Source organism: Chrysemys picta, chromosome 4 (assembly GCF_011386835.1).
Source record: "Chrysemys picta bellii isolate R12L10 chromosome 4, ASM1138683v2, whole genome shotgun sequence".
Taxonomy (NCBI): domain Eukaryota; kingdom Metazoa; phylum Chordata; order Testudines; family Emydidae; genus Chrysemys; species Chrysemys picta.
The window spans coordinates 7,427,541-7,442,607 of record NC_088794.1 but is presented as its reverse complement, the minus strand read 5'-3'; the positions used below and the strand labels follow the sequence as shown (position 1 = coordinate 7,442,607).

General features: G+C 49.5%; 1 pseudogene; it reads left to right on the top strand.

The window, feature by feature from the left end:
* LOC135983336 (integrin alpha-D-like) overlaps positions 1 to 6,716 on the top strand; it is a 33,437-nt pseudogene extending 26,721 nt beyond the window's left edge.
* Positions 6,717 to 15,067: the final 8,351 nt, after the last annotated feature.

Genomic DNA, 15,067 nt, shown 5'->3' with positions numbered 1-15,067 from the left:
ATGCTGCAGAGAGTGGGCAGGGGACTCAGTTTGGAGTGCCGTGCCTCAGGGACTGGGTGAGGGCTTGGCAGGTGGGGTCGTGCTGCAGGGAGTGGATGGAGGACTCATCTCTCACTGGCTGGTCCCCTGTGCTCAGTCTAACAGGAGGGCCATGGCCATTAAATGCAGCTCAGCAGAGGGCTCAGAGGAGCAATCTCAAAGGAACAGCACCTGCCACATTAACCACCCCATCTTTTGGAGCGGGGCCGAGGTAAGGACGGGCCCTGGCTTGTGAACTCCCCAGGGGTGAGCCCAGCTGGGAGCAGAGAGGGGCAGTTCCCTGGGGTCAGCCCAGCCCAAGACAAGAGATGTGCTGGGGAAAGCGCCCCGGGGAGCCTGGAGAGTCAGTGCAAACAGAGCCCTGAGGTCACTCCGGGGCTGGGGTCAGGCCCTGCCAGGGCTGGAAACCAAGGGCCAGACTAGGGGGGCTGGAAATCAGGCCTCACTGGGGGAGAAAAGAACAAAGGGGGGGGGGCTGTTCCCTCCCCCATTTGGGGTCCTTAAAATGATGGTTAATGGGGTGTTGCCACAGCATGGAGCCGGCTGAGGTCTCTGGATCCCAAATCAGGTTAATGCTTTTGGGCAGGGACAGGGTCATGTTAACACCTTTGCCTCTCTGGGCCCATTTATTCCATCTAAGTTCATACAACAGTTCCCCGATCCACTGTGCCTTTCCCGCCCCCGCAGTCTCTGGCAGTTCCCCAGGCCCTGACTTTTACCCCCGTGTGTTTTCCAGGCTGTCTTCGTCGCCACCTTCAACGTCTCTTCTGAGGCTGACCTGGGGGACAGGCTTCAGATTACGGCCAAGGCCAGCAGGTGAGGGGGCTCTACAGGGCCAGGGGGTGGGGTGGGGGCCATGCACGGAGCAGGGCAGTGCAGTGGCCTATAATGCAGTCTTCCTGCACAGTTACCTGCCTGCGTCTCCTCACATCTTCTCCTTTGCCCTCCCCTCCCTGCAGTGACAATGGCGGCCCCACCACCGAGCGCACGATTCACCGGGCGGAGCTGCCGGTCAAGTACGGCATCTTCATCATCCTCACCAGGTAGGTCAGTGCGGAGACAGAGTGGGGGAGCACCCCCTGCTGGGCCCCCATCCTGTTCCCTGCAACACAGCGCCCCCACCCACCGCCACTCTTCAGCCCCATCCATCACACTCCCGTCTCTCTCCTTCCTTCCTTCCATCCTTTTTCTTCCCCAGACTTGAGTCAACCAAGTACATCAAATTCTCCTCCAAGGAGGCAGGGACAAGTGTGCCAGTGACACATCGGTACGAGGTGAGGCTGGTGGCACAGAGTGTGAGGAGGGAGATGGGGCAAGAGGGAGGGAGTGGAAGTGGTTGAATGGGATCTAGTGGGTTAGGGCATTGAGGGGGAGGGGTAAAGGTAGGGATGGGCAGGGAGCCAGGACTCCTGGGTTCTATCACCAGTTCTGGGAGGTGAGTGGGGTTAGAGTGGGGGTTGGAGATCAGAGCTCCTGGGTTCTTTTCCTGCAGTGCCCTATGGAGAGTCTGTTTCTTTCAGGTCAAGAACCTGCGGCAGCGAAGCGTCCCCATCTCGGTCACGTTCCAGTTCCCCGTGGAGCTGAGCGGGGTCCGGGTGTGGGACGCCTCTGAAGTCGTCCCCTCCAAGGTACCTGCCTCTCCCTGCCCGTGTGTGTGTGTGTGTGTGTGTGTGTGTGTGTGTGTGTGAGAGAGAGAGAGAGAGATGGGCCCAGTGACACCTGCTCTGCCCTACAGCGCCCTCTACTGGGACAGGCTGCCTAGGGGGGAAAGACCCCTGCCCCAGCCCCTGAGCCAGCCAGTCCCCTGCCCTGGGGATGGATTGGTGTTGGTGCTCCCTAGAGGGGAAGGTCCCATGACTCATTCCCACCCCCATTAACACCGTGTCTCTCTCCCTCCCCAGCCCCAACTGGCTCAGTGCACCAGTGAGGCTGAAACGCCCGGTTCAAAGGACTTTGTGAAGCAGATGAGTGAGCGCCCCCTGCTGGTGAGTACAGGCTGGTGCTGGTCCCAGCAGCCCCTTCCCCTCTGCACTAACACAGACAGTGAGTTGGGGGCTAGGCTGGAGGAGGGACCCCTGCTGTAGACAGACCCAGACTCTCATGGCCATGCTGAGCCCCTGCACATCCCCTGCCTCACCCAGTGATATCCTTCCACCCCCAGGACTGCTCCGTGGCCACTTGTAAGAAGATCCGGTGCAGAATCGCCTCCCTGGAAATGCAGCAACCGCTGGAGTTTATGATCAAAGGAAGGGTCGGCTTCCAGTGGGTCTCCCAGGTACGAGATCTGCCTCTCTCTCCCAGCACCAGGAGAGAGATCCCACATCCATATGAACATCCCCCACACCTCTCTCCAGAGATGGCTGCATCTCAGTGCTGGGCAAGGGATGGCCTCTAAATTGCTCTGGGTCCCTCTGGGACGATGCTCTGGGCTGGTTTGTGTCGTTTCTGGTCAGGGACGGTGAATTTCTCTGTTCCAGACACAGCAGCAGAAAGTGAGTCTGGTGAGCAAAGCCCGGATTGAATACGAGGAGAAGAAATACACCCAGAAGGAGGGATTCGTCCAGCGCCAGGTACCAGAGTGACTGTGCCGGGATAGAGAGAGCATCGGCTAGTGGTTAGAGCTGGGAGCCAGGACTCCTGGGTCCTGTAACTGCTCTGGGAGGAAGTGGGGTCCAGTGTGTTAGAGCAGCGGCGGGTGATGGTGCCAGGACTCCTGGGTCCCCATCTCACGGCTCCTCTCCCCCAGGTGCAGACGGTGGTGGAGCGCTCCAAGGTCTATAACTACCTGCCCATCAGTGTGGGTAGCAGCGTGGGGGCCTGATCCTGCTGGCTCTCATCACCGCAGCCCTCTATAAGGTGAGTGGGGCAGGGCTTGGACCGCGCCCCACAGCCCATCGCTATTAGGGCGAGGCCTGTGGTTCTCCAAGTACCGGATTTACCATGGCGCCGAGCCCCAGCTCAGAAGCGGGCCCATAACACTCGCTTCCTCCCCTCTTGCAGCGCTGCACAAGCCGAGCCTCTGAGCAGCAGGATCTAGCATGTGAGCTCAGAAGCCAGGGGGCCCTGGGATCTGTAGTTCCTTGGCCAGCTCCCTGCCTAAGAGCCTGCCCTGGAGCAGGGAAGGAACTACATTTCCCAGCATTCCCTTGGCTGCTCTCAACAGGAAAGGGGGGGGGGGAAACTGAGACCCCGTGCACTGCAGCTTGCTGTGAATGGAAAGCTTGCTGCTAGACGGGGATGGCATTGTGAGTGGGGAACAAGTATGCCCAAGGAGTAGAAGATATCACCCTCAGAAGACTTCCCCAGACTGGATTAGGGATAGTGGTGTGACCTCGCCTGGCAGCCCCCAAAGAAGGAACTGGGTGGAATGAATGGACGGTGCACCTCTCTATCTGAAGCCTAGCAAGGGAGGGAGGTGGACTCCACTAGGAGAAATTAAAATGAAAAGTAAGGGAGTGGAGGCTCTACTAGAGGACCTGGGCAGCTTTAGATACAGTACCAGGCACGTAGGAGGATTTCCACTTCTAAGCCATGGAAGCAGAAATTGACTTTTTTCCTTTCCAGATTTATCCAATATTCAGAAAGGGAATCCAGCACCTGCCTTCCAGATTTGAACGCTCTCACAATTCAGGAGTGCTCAAGCTCAATTTGGGCAGCTGTTACTTCATTTCTCCCAAATCAAAGATACTGATCCACTGTAACTTGCTGTAGAAAAAGTAGGATAAAATTGAGCAACAAATGCTGGGGTCTTTGCAGTGCTAAGTAGGACTGGAATTACTATCTTCAACAGCCATTACCATTTATTTTGTTTTGTTTGTTTAAAAAGAAGACCGTGATATTGCATTGGCAAATTCCCCATAGAAACAAAGAATGGAACAAAAGAATAATAAAGGCACCTCAACTTTTCCTCATTTATGTAGGACAGTCTTATAATATGCATCTAGATATCCTCCAGTCACACAAGCTTAAAATCGTTCCACTTTACTGCAGTTCTGTAACCATGTGGGAACCAATCCTGTCTGTGTTCTGTGCACATCCCAAATTCCTGCTGAATTCAGAAGTGCCTTGTTTTTGTAACCATACTACCTGAGTATCAGAGGGGTAGCCGTGTTAGTCTGGATCTGTAAAAAGCAACAGAGAGTCCTGTGGCACCTTTAAGACTAACAGATGTATTGGAGCATAAGCTTTCGTGGGTGAATGCCCACTTCGTCGGATGCATGTCATACTACCTGATATTTTCAGCCCTTGTAAGCGAAGCAGGTTGACATTTAGTAATTTGGTGGGAAGCCTCTCCGAAAAAGTTAGGTGTTGTAGGAGGTGTTGCTTATTCACTAGGTAATGTGAGACCTTCCTGTTACAATAGTAAACCAATGCAGCATAGAATGCACTTTGCTCCCAGAGTCTAGAATGGGGTCCTTTGCTTCTATGCACAGCCCATTAAAGACCATGAAAAGACTCCCACTCACTTCACCGGGCTTTGGACAGAACTGGTTATACAGAGGGTAACTCCACTGTCTTCACAGGGTCCTGGCCTCACAGCAGGGGATGGGGGGGGGGGGCATGTGCGCTTGTTGCAGAACTGCTGCTCAGGGATGGGAACCTCCTGGTACCTCAACCTCCAAAATCATTCAGGCTGCACTTCCTGCATGACTATGTGCTAGCTGAGAGGCGCTTGGGAATTGGTGGCCTCTGCTGCAGGTGATGGGCATCTCAGGTACTTAAAGCCAGGGCCTAGAGGAGGGAAGCGCCCAACTGCAGAGTCTGCAGCTGCCTAGGGCCGGCGCTGAGGATTTAGAGTCCCTAGTGCCGCCGTTGCAAGGTTCAAGCATGCTCAGCCTTGGAATTGCCACCCCTCTCTTGCTAGCAGCTGCAGCTATCTAAGGCTGGCCTCTGGCAATTGGCCCCATGGCTATAGCCAGAGAAGCTGCAGGTGGCTCTGTGAAGCTAGGAGCAGATAAAGAAACTGGAGTTAACCTCAAGGAACAGAGGTCACCAGTAGGAAAGGAATGTCAAGGGGAGCAGGGAAAGAAGAAGCAGGTCAGGCTTGCAGCAGGAGACTAGCCTGTCCAAAGTAGAAAGGAAACAAGCCTGGGGAGAGGTGGTGGTGACCAGGAAGTAGACGAGCATGTAGATGGGAGCAGAGGGAGAGAGGCTGGTGTCTTCAGATTCCCAAGGGCTAAGTGCTCACTTTTGGGAAATGGTGTTTGCAAGTGGCTTGCTCAAATGGCAGGATGGGGGCTGAGGGAGAGAGTTGTCAGAATTGATCAGGTATCTGCTGGCTTTAGAACTTTGAGCTGAGACTAGAACCACATACAGTGACTGGTGACAGAGTGGTACTGAAGACATGGCTATAGAAGGTCTGAATGAGGAAGGAGAGGAAGACCATATCGGGACACATGGGGGGGGGGGAAGAGTGCTGCCAGAGGAGGAAAAAAAAAAAAAAAGCTGACCGATCTTTGGGACAAACGCCTAAATATCGGGACGATCCCGATTTTATTGGGACATCTGGTCACCCTATTCCCACAGCCCGTCCCTCCTCCTCGGCCATGAGCCTGTGTCTGTCTGGCTCTTACCGTTCCCCCCGGCTGTCTCCTTTCAGCTCGGCTTCTTCAAGCCCCAGTACAAGCAGAGGATGAAGGACACTGTGGAGGGCGAGGGGCCTCTCCTGACCCAGAGTGCAACCACTGGCAACTCCCCTGCTTCCAATGCCCCCAAACAATAGCCCCCCATGCGCTCCCCTAGATGGATCACAGAACCCCCAAATTTTAATTGCTGAAGCTGGGCACCCTCACTCTGCCCCCCTCTTGTTCCTCTCCCCAACAGGCATAAGTTGCCAATGTTGGCACCCCCCAGCTTTGCTTCCCTCTGGGTTGCTCCAAATCAACCCCCACCCCATTATGTTTGCCACCTCCAAGATGCAGAGAGACCGGCCACTGCCCATCCCCCAACCAACAAAAGCGGTCCTAGTGCCAACTAGAGCCAATCGTCACACAAATTACGCTGGGCAGAATTCTATTTACCTTTTTATAATTTGGATGGAGAACACTGAGGTTATTTTTCTAGGCATTTTTTTTAGACTTCTATTGATTTAAATTTTGATGTGGAAAATTCTGGGTTTTAAGCCTCCCACCCCCATTTTTATCAATGTAAATGATCCCAGTTGTGGGAATTCGTGTGTGTCGGGGGTCAGGCCATATGTGAAGGTCACACAGTTATTTAATGGCAGTAGAGGTTGAGATTCAAAAAGTTAAAGCTTTATAAGTATGCTGGGAAGGATGGAGTTTTATTGGTAAATGTTGAATTCATCACAACACAACAAACTGCCGACAAAATATTTCCATCACTAATAATTGAAATTTTCCACTTAAGAACATATTGGAGTTTGATTTCAGGCTATTAACTTTGTATATTTTGACATGTGGTGATGATTTGTGTTTGAATAGTTATAAAATGTGACCTTTTAAAATAAATTTCTGTTGTCTTTACAGAATTAGGGAATTGATTCCCCACCCCAGTAATTTTCCACAACTGAAAATTTAAATGAATAAAAATAAAAAAATGTTGCTTAGAAATAAACAGAACTGTCCATGGAAATTATTTTTAAAAAGAATTCTGCTAAGCCTATTTTTAACATTTAAAAACACAAATTGTCGACAATACATGTCAAATTCTACAAAGTAATTATCCTGAAAGTTGTTGATCAGTATTGTCCTGATAAGCTATGTGTCTCAACATTGTATGTAAAGTTTTATAAGATTTCCCTGTATGATGATACAGACCCGTGTTCCCAACCCCACAACCTTGCTCACGCAGAAGTTGGCAACCAGATGTGGTCTCGAGAAAGGAATGTGCCTGCCTGAATTTGCATTTAAGCCGTAAATGGGCATCAAGAAGGAAGGGAAACAAAGGAAGCTCAATCGTGTGAGGAAAAGCCAGCTGTGAACGTCCTTCCACATAAACTCTGTGTGTCCTAGTGCCCAGCTGGAAATGTTTTTCAAGAGTGAGACTGAAACTATAAAAAGGAGGAACAACCCCTCCTTCCCTGCCCATGGCATTCACTGCAGCTGAAGAGAGACAGGAAGTATTCACTGGATGCCGAGGAAGAGGGCCTGACGTACACAGTTTGATCTGGAAGGCAGCTGAAAGCAGGTGGTGAGAAACTTTGCTTGAATAGGATATAATTTAAGTTAGGCACCAGTAAATGTTTCATCTTTATTTTCTTTGTAAGCGTTTCTGAGTTTTATTCCTCATGAGTTGGATTCACTTCAAATCTCTCTCTTTGTAGTTAATAAACTTGTTTTATTCTTTTATCTAGTCTAGTGTGTTTGAATGGAAGTGTCTGGGTAACTCTGGTTTGGGGTGGTAATTTGTGTGCACAGAAATAATCTTACAGGAATGATGGACTTAATATGATTTGTAGGGTCCAAGAGAGCTGGGCAGTACAGGACATAGATTTCTGGGAGAAAATCTAAGACTGGGTGTGTGCTGGGGTCACCCTGCTGTATAACCCAGCTGGTGAGAGTCAGAGTGTAACGCAGGTGTGGTTAGCAGGCTGCAGTTACACACACACACACACTCAGGGTGTGAGTTTCACGCTCTTAGGCTGTTTGTGAGTGGCCCAAGTGGGAGTTATTTCAGCGAGACTTTGTAAGACACTCAAGGCTTCAGGGCCAGGAGGTGACAGAGCTGCTCATTAGCCTGGATTGTACCCTGGCATGCCAGAGATGTGTAAACAGGACTCTCACGTGGGAGTAAAGGGGTTATATTCTCTCGGTGTTTGGCACTGGCGGGACCGCTGTTGGAAAGCTGTGTCCGCTAAGCAGAGTGACATAATGTCTGTGCCACTCAGGAAAGACAAGAAGTTCAGGCACTTCAGTGCTATAAGGCCAATGTCATCACTTCCATGACATAATTAATCTAAGCAGTCCATGGTGTAGGCTCACCCACAGTCATTCCTCAAGCCTACTATGGGCTTTCAGCTCCTAGAGAAATGTGTTTCCCAGATAGTCTCATTAAAGTTCCTAAATTACCATCCATCATCTTGGTAGAGGGCTGGTGGTTCATTTTCTGCCTCATTAATGATAAAATATCAAGACATTTTTTTCAAAGCAGCTCTTGTTTTTTTAAATAGCAAGTCTTCCAGCTGCACTCGACACCCCCCGTTCCCACGCTGTAAAGCTGAGCTGGTCACTTGGCCTCTGGTCTCCTTGCACCATAACAAAGACCTTGGAGGGCCGTGACAAGCATTCATAAAGTGCTTCATATAGTGCTAGAAGGGTGTTGGAGCTGTACTGAAGAGCTGGGGCATGGCGAGAGATGCTGGAGCTGTCCCAGAGAGCCAGGATATGGCAAGAGACATTGGAACCCTGCTGGAGCATGGTGGTGACCGGTGCTGGAGCTGTACTGTAGAGCCGTGGTTTTGTTCAGAAATCCAGATCCGAGGCCAGAAGAGACCATTGTGATAGTCAAGGCTGACCTCCTGTGTAACACAGGCCATAGAACTTCCTTAAAGTAATTCTTAGAGCAGAGCTTTTAGAAAAGCATCTAATTCTGATTTTAAAATTGGCAGTGATGAAGAATTCAGAATGACCCTTCTTAAGTTGTTCTAATGGGTGATTACTCTCCTTGTTAAAAACGTGTTTTATTTCCAGTCTGAACTTGTCTAGAGTCAGATTCCAGCCACTGGATCACGTTATACCTTTGTCTGCTAGATTGAAGAGCCCATTATTAAATATTTGTTCCCCATGTAGATACCTATAGACTGGGATCAAGTCACCTTCAACCTTCTTTTTGTTAAGCTGAATAGATCGAGCTCCTTGAGTCTATCATTTCAATCATTCTTGTGGCTTTTTTCTGTCCCCTCTGCAATTTATCAACTTCCTTCTTGAATTTTGGCACCGGAACTAGACCCAGTATTCCATCAGAGGCCGCAGCAGCGCCAAATATAGGGATAAAATAATCTCTCTACTCCTACTTGAGGTTTTCCTGCTTATACATTGATGAATTGGCATAGGTTACACCCAGAGCCATCCCACACGGTCTGATAAGAGTCTAGACAATATGTGTGATGAGCAGGGACCCTCAGCTTGCCACAGCCCATGGGGACTCTCTGGGGGCTCACCAGATCATCTGTTCAGCACTTCAGGTATCTTCAGATATTCATCCCATGCAACACTCCCCAGTCTCTCCAGATGTTCAGCAGATGATGACATTCCTCTCCAGATGTTCAGAACATGTAATAATATCCCTTCATCTCCCCCAGTCCCTTCAGATGTTCAGGACACGTAGCATTACCCCTGAGCCACCCCCTCTTCCTCCTTCTCTGGCTGTTTTTGGGAATCATGTCCTTTGCTTTTAACAAAAGCCTGGCATTGAATGATTTTGGGAGGATCAAAAAGTTTTCAATTAGCTGGAAAACTTCATGTTCAGTATGACCTGAACTGAAAATTTTCCTGTTAGTTTTTCCTGGAATTGCCAGGGAACCACTCCCCCTCATTCTATTATTTGCTCAGCTCTATCTATGAGGGCTCTGTACAGAGAACACTCCCTGATTTTAGCCCCTGGCCCTGTTCTCTGCTGGGGGCAACATGGGGAAATGTTCCTCAGGACCTACTGGTGGGGATTTGGGCTGCATGCCCTGCAAGGGAGGGGGGGGCGGTGTCAGAGATTCCAGTACACGGGGCAGCGGCCTGGATGGCTCACAGCACGCTATGAAGCCACTTGTCTGTTTTTAACCCTGCAAAAGGGGACAAGTCCTGGAGCAGTCTAGCTCAACCCTCCACCTCCTGTTGTATCAGGAGAGCTCCGTCTGGCCAGGATGGCTGCTGAGGGTCCCCCATAAACCTTCTCTTCTGAAATACTGTCCCAGTATTGCCTGCAAGATGGGAATTGGCAGAAACAGTAGCCCGCTACCTCCTTGATAATTTACATTCCTCTAATCTCCCAGCAGAGGGCACCCTGCCCCAAGGTTGAAACAATAAAGGACCACTAGTCATGCTGCAACCACCAGGGAATTTTTCACTTGACTACATGAACTTCCCTGTGCTACCTCGGAGCTGTCTGGGTTGGGGGTGGGGGAACCCCACCAGTGGGATGTGGGCTGGGCTGGAGTGATGGAATATAGCCCCTTCCTGGGGATATGGTATATGTCCTGGGTATTATTTTCTCTAGGCCTTGTGGTTAAAGGCAGGTCTCTTAGAGGCAGCGTCCCTCCAGACACACTTCTCCAGCTGGGAGGTGGGAGTCACTTATCTCTAGTGCCTACCACACTCCCAGTCCATTTTGATAAATTTCGTGGCCAGAAGGTTTTCAAATTGGCCAGTTTCACATTTTCAGATGTTTACATCTGAAATTTCACAGTGTTGTAACCATGGAGGTCCCAACTCAAAAGGTAACTGGATCTGGGTCTGATCTCCGCCCCCCACCATCAGAGCAGCCGTGCAGGTGAAGAGGAAGTCCTGTTCCTTCCCAGCCCCAGCCAGGACTGACAGCTCGGATCCTCCAGCTGGGGCACTCCCAGAAGCACGGGGGAGATCAGATTTCACAAGGAAGGTTTTATTTCACGGTCCATGACACATTTTTCATGGCTGTGAACTTGCTAGGGTCCTACTTATTGCCCTAACTGCCCATTGCTTTGTGTGTGTCTTACAGTCAATGCCTTTTTGCACACTGAGTCGAATGCTAATGAAGAGCTTGTGGGGATTTGATCATTGCCTGTTAGGTTCACTTCCTCTGGGGCACCGGAGATTGGCCGCTCTCAGCAGACAGGATACTGGGCTGGATGGACCTTTGGTCTGACCCAGTACGGCTGTTCTTATGTTCATATGACTACAGAAGGAAAATTTACAAGAAGAGGTAAAAAGTAAGTGTGTGTGTGTGTGTGTGTGTGTGTGTGTGTGTGTGTGTGTGTGTGAAAGATGTGGGAAAACCATGTTTTCAGGTGGAGAGCAAAGGCCAGAGCTGGTGTATCTGGGGGTGCAGAAAGACACCCTGGCATCTTTCATTTAGAAAGACAAGTTGCCAGTGTTGATTCATGGAAAGAGGGTTTCAACCATGCTGGCAGAGGACTTTGGGGGCAGCAGTACCTTCTGAGCCAAGGGGGGATCTTGTTAGTTGCACTGAAGCTTTGGAACACATTAGGATTTTAGTGCACCTGTCACCTGTTGTGTCCTGTTTGCTACCCTTTGACTCTCTGCCCTTCGTTAGAATGGCTTCCTCTATAAAAGACTTTAGGTGCTGTGTGTCTCATGGAGCTGTGCTTCAAGGGGTAACCAGTGCGCTGGGTGTACTGTTGCTATGGGAACAGCAGGCCTGGTGATTCAGTGAGTGACCAGGGACTGGGCACTCCCAGGGGAGGCTCGAAGGACTGTGCTTCTCTCTAAGCTGAGGAGAGACATCAGAGCCTTCGTGGGCCGAGAGGGGAGGGTGTGTGTTGCCTGTGGCTTGGAGAGTCAGGGAGCTGACCCCCTGCCGGCATGGCCATGGCTGCTTCATGCTAAGGGCAGGTTCCTCACAACTGTTGGTATCCCCGGGGAGAGTCACACATGGGGAGTGGGACACTGACTCCACAGGCAGCGGTGGATTGAGATCTACACAGCTGTGTGTCATAGACCCTCTACCACGCTCACGCAATAAAGATTCCTCTCTGACTTGTGAGGCTGGGGCTGGTGCTTTGGCAGCAGGAAGGGATGGGATCTCCTCCTGCTGTTGAGATCCACAGAAGCGCTTCCTTTCTTCCATGGCACCGAGCAGGCACAGAGCGAACCGGGTCTTGGACAGAGCCAGGAATCCAACCCAAATCCCTTGAATCAGGGCTGCACCACAGTCCACAGGCCAGTCAGAGTGCTACCCTCCAGGGTGGTACTCAGCCGGTCTGGGGCACTTTGACTTCCCCACACAGATCCCTAAATTGGGCATTTCCCAGGATGTTGCTCCTCTGACACCTAGCTGGGGAGGGGGCAGAGACCCTGGGTATGTTTATGTAAATAAACTTTGCTCCTGCTTTGCTTAGATTTGCTAGATATTCAGCTGATGGAGCGGTGTTTTACTCATTGTAATCAGCTTGGCTGGTGTTGGGTCACAAATTATGTTAGTACTGAATGCAGGGGTAGTGAAATATGGTCACCATTATTGTGGGAATACAGAAAAGCAGGACTGTGCTTAACCTGTCCCAAAGGAGGGAGTCACTCTCACTTTAAAGAACCTCGGTAAGACAAGGGCTTGAAAGTCAGAGCCCTATGAAAGTAAGAAAGGAGGGAACAGGGCTCCCAGCAGCTTGTATGTTTTAAAAGGTCTGTTGTAAGACTTGTTCAACCTATTTCTCCTCATTGTTCAGCTGTGTTATTTTTAAATTGCTTAATCAGAAGTGAAACCACCCATGACAGGACTGTTTCTATCCAACAGCTGATATCATTAAGCGGTAAAATCACTTGTGGCAAGACTGTGTTTCTGCCCAGATTACACAGAGCTAAAAGCACTAAGAGACTGCCCGGTGGGAGCAGACAGCTGGCTGTGGGAGCAGTGAGTAGGTGGGAGCAGGGCAGCGGTGGAGACCAGTGAGCAGCTGGCCGGCGAGCTGCCAGCAGAGCGAGTAAGATCCTGTTATCCTGAGCCACAACATCTGCTCTGGTTCCGTGTTCCTTCTCCTCAAGCTACATTGGGACAGTAGAAGTGGAGCCCATGGATTGCCTGGGGACTGGTTCCAGTTGTCATCAGCTGCCGTCCAACTTCTTCTTGCCTCTGCCATCAGGACCTGCAAGTATAAAAGGACTTAGAAAACCCATAGTGTCGCCAAGGGTAGTTGGGAGCCAGGCTTCATGCCTGTATGGTGAAACCACTGAGGCATTTGTTATTTATCTTTTCCCCTGGGTTTCCCTACTTTCTGTACACTTCCCTCAATAAATCGTGCTTTGTTTTGCACCTTATTCTCCGTTAAGTCTTTACTTACCCGATGCAGTGGGGGAGTGTCTAACGTTCCAGACACAGATTAGATACTGGAAGCTGGGGCCAAACTGACAATCTTCTAGGCACCTGTTGCTATAATATTCTCAGTGCAATAGCCTGAGACTCAGGTGTCTTTCCATCCTCTGCTGTCCCAGCTGCCCATCAATCTCTAGAAACAGGTGCCCTGAGCCCCTACAAATAAAAGTAAGACCATCAGTTTTCTAATGTAACTGATGTCCCTGCCAAGTCTTTCTCACTCAGGTTCAAATCCTACAGTCTGTATTTAGGCAAAAATTCTATTGGTTTCTGAGGAGCTTTGCCATGATCTTGCTAAAGTGGCCTAGAGAATAAAAGGTCATTTTAAAAAAAAAAACTAATTGCAACATGGCTACAGGCAACTGTGATTGATTACAGCCAGATTTTTTTTCTTGATGCAGCTCCGGTTGGTGAAAAGTGGAGAAGAAGATCTAGTCTACAAATAAAAAAAGAGAAAAATGAAAGTAAGTGTTAAGTTTCATTTTACTTGCCAGCTGGGGCAGGGTTTCCAGGAATTAAGAGCTGTTCATCAGAACAGTGACACCATAAACAAACATGGATTTTTGGACATGCTTGTAAAGAGATAGGCCAAAGCCTGGAGTCCCCCTGGATGTATTAGACCCAGCCCCAAGGCCAGAGGCCCACAAATGCAATTATCCAGCCCAAGCTTTCTGGGACGCTCAGGTGGTTTTCTGCGGGCTCTGAGTCGTCAGGACTATGCAGGGTTGATTGTTACAAAGTAACCACACAGTACCCAAACCTTTCCTACAGAATGCCCAGGGGCTTGTATTGAGATTTAAAATCCAAATGTCCCCTATAGTACGCATACCCCATGCTTGCCTTTGTACCTTTTGAATACCAAACACCCCTCCGCTAATCTGTCCAAATAAACTGCATTTCTCTCAATCAAAAACAAGATGTTTGCGCAAGTGGTGTTTCCTTGCTGTAAACAACCACCTCCCATTTCCCTTTAGCCCTCCTGTATCCATGTCTCTTCACTCCTTAATGTGCTTATCCCAGCACAATCCTGCACAGGGCTGGGCACATGGCTACGTGGCCTTGTTGAGATGGGAATGGCAAACACTGTCCTAAGCAGAGACCAAGGAATTGGTGCCCCAGGGGGATGGGTGTGGTTAGGAAGAAGTGGCTGTCTCCTCTCTCTCCCCATAACTTGCAGAAATGCAAATGTTCTAGGCTCATCTATTGGACCAGTGAATGGGGGGGGGGGGGGTTGCAGGAGTGGACTCCAGAACAACAAAAAGCTTCCCAAATAGAGGACCTAGATATCAGTGTAGGGTATGACTGGAAAATCATTTGGCAAACACAGCCACCTTGGAAGATAGCTTTTACTGTAGTATGGGGAGGGGATGCTGTGTGCTCATGGCCGGAAAACTCCCATCTTCTATGCAGTATTTTGTAAGATCAAATTGGAGTTGGTGTGAAAACCATCCTGACACAAAGGTGCTATGTCAATAAGTAAATACCTAATTTTGTTTCAATGGTAATGTATTAAATTATTTTCTTTCTGAGAGGGGTGGTGTCATAAATATAAAGGGAAGGGTAACAACCTCCCTGTATACAGTACTATAAAATCCCTCCTGGCCAGAGGCACAAAATCCTTTTACCTGTAAAGGGTTAAAAAGCTCTGGTAACCTAGCTGGCACCTGATCAAAAGGACCAATACTTTCAAATCTGGGGGGAGGGGGAGTAAAGGCTTTGTTTTGTCTCTTCTTTGTCTGCCTGTTCTGTATGCTTACCAAAGACAGATCAAAAAAGCAAGCAATCCAACTCCATTAGAATTAGTAAGTACTAGCAAGGGAATGCGTTAGCTTACTTTTATTTTGGCTTGTGATTTTCTCTGTGCTGAGAGGGAGGTGTATTCCTGGTGTTCTTTTTGTAACTTTCAAGTTTTGCCCAGAGGGAAATCCTCTGTGTTTTGAATCTGATTGCCCTGTGAGATTATCTTCCATTCTAATTTTACAGAGGTGCTTCTCTTACCTTTTTTCTTTCTAATAAAGTTCTGTCCTAAAAAACCGCAAGGTTGGTCTGT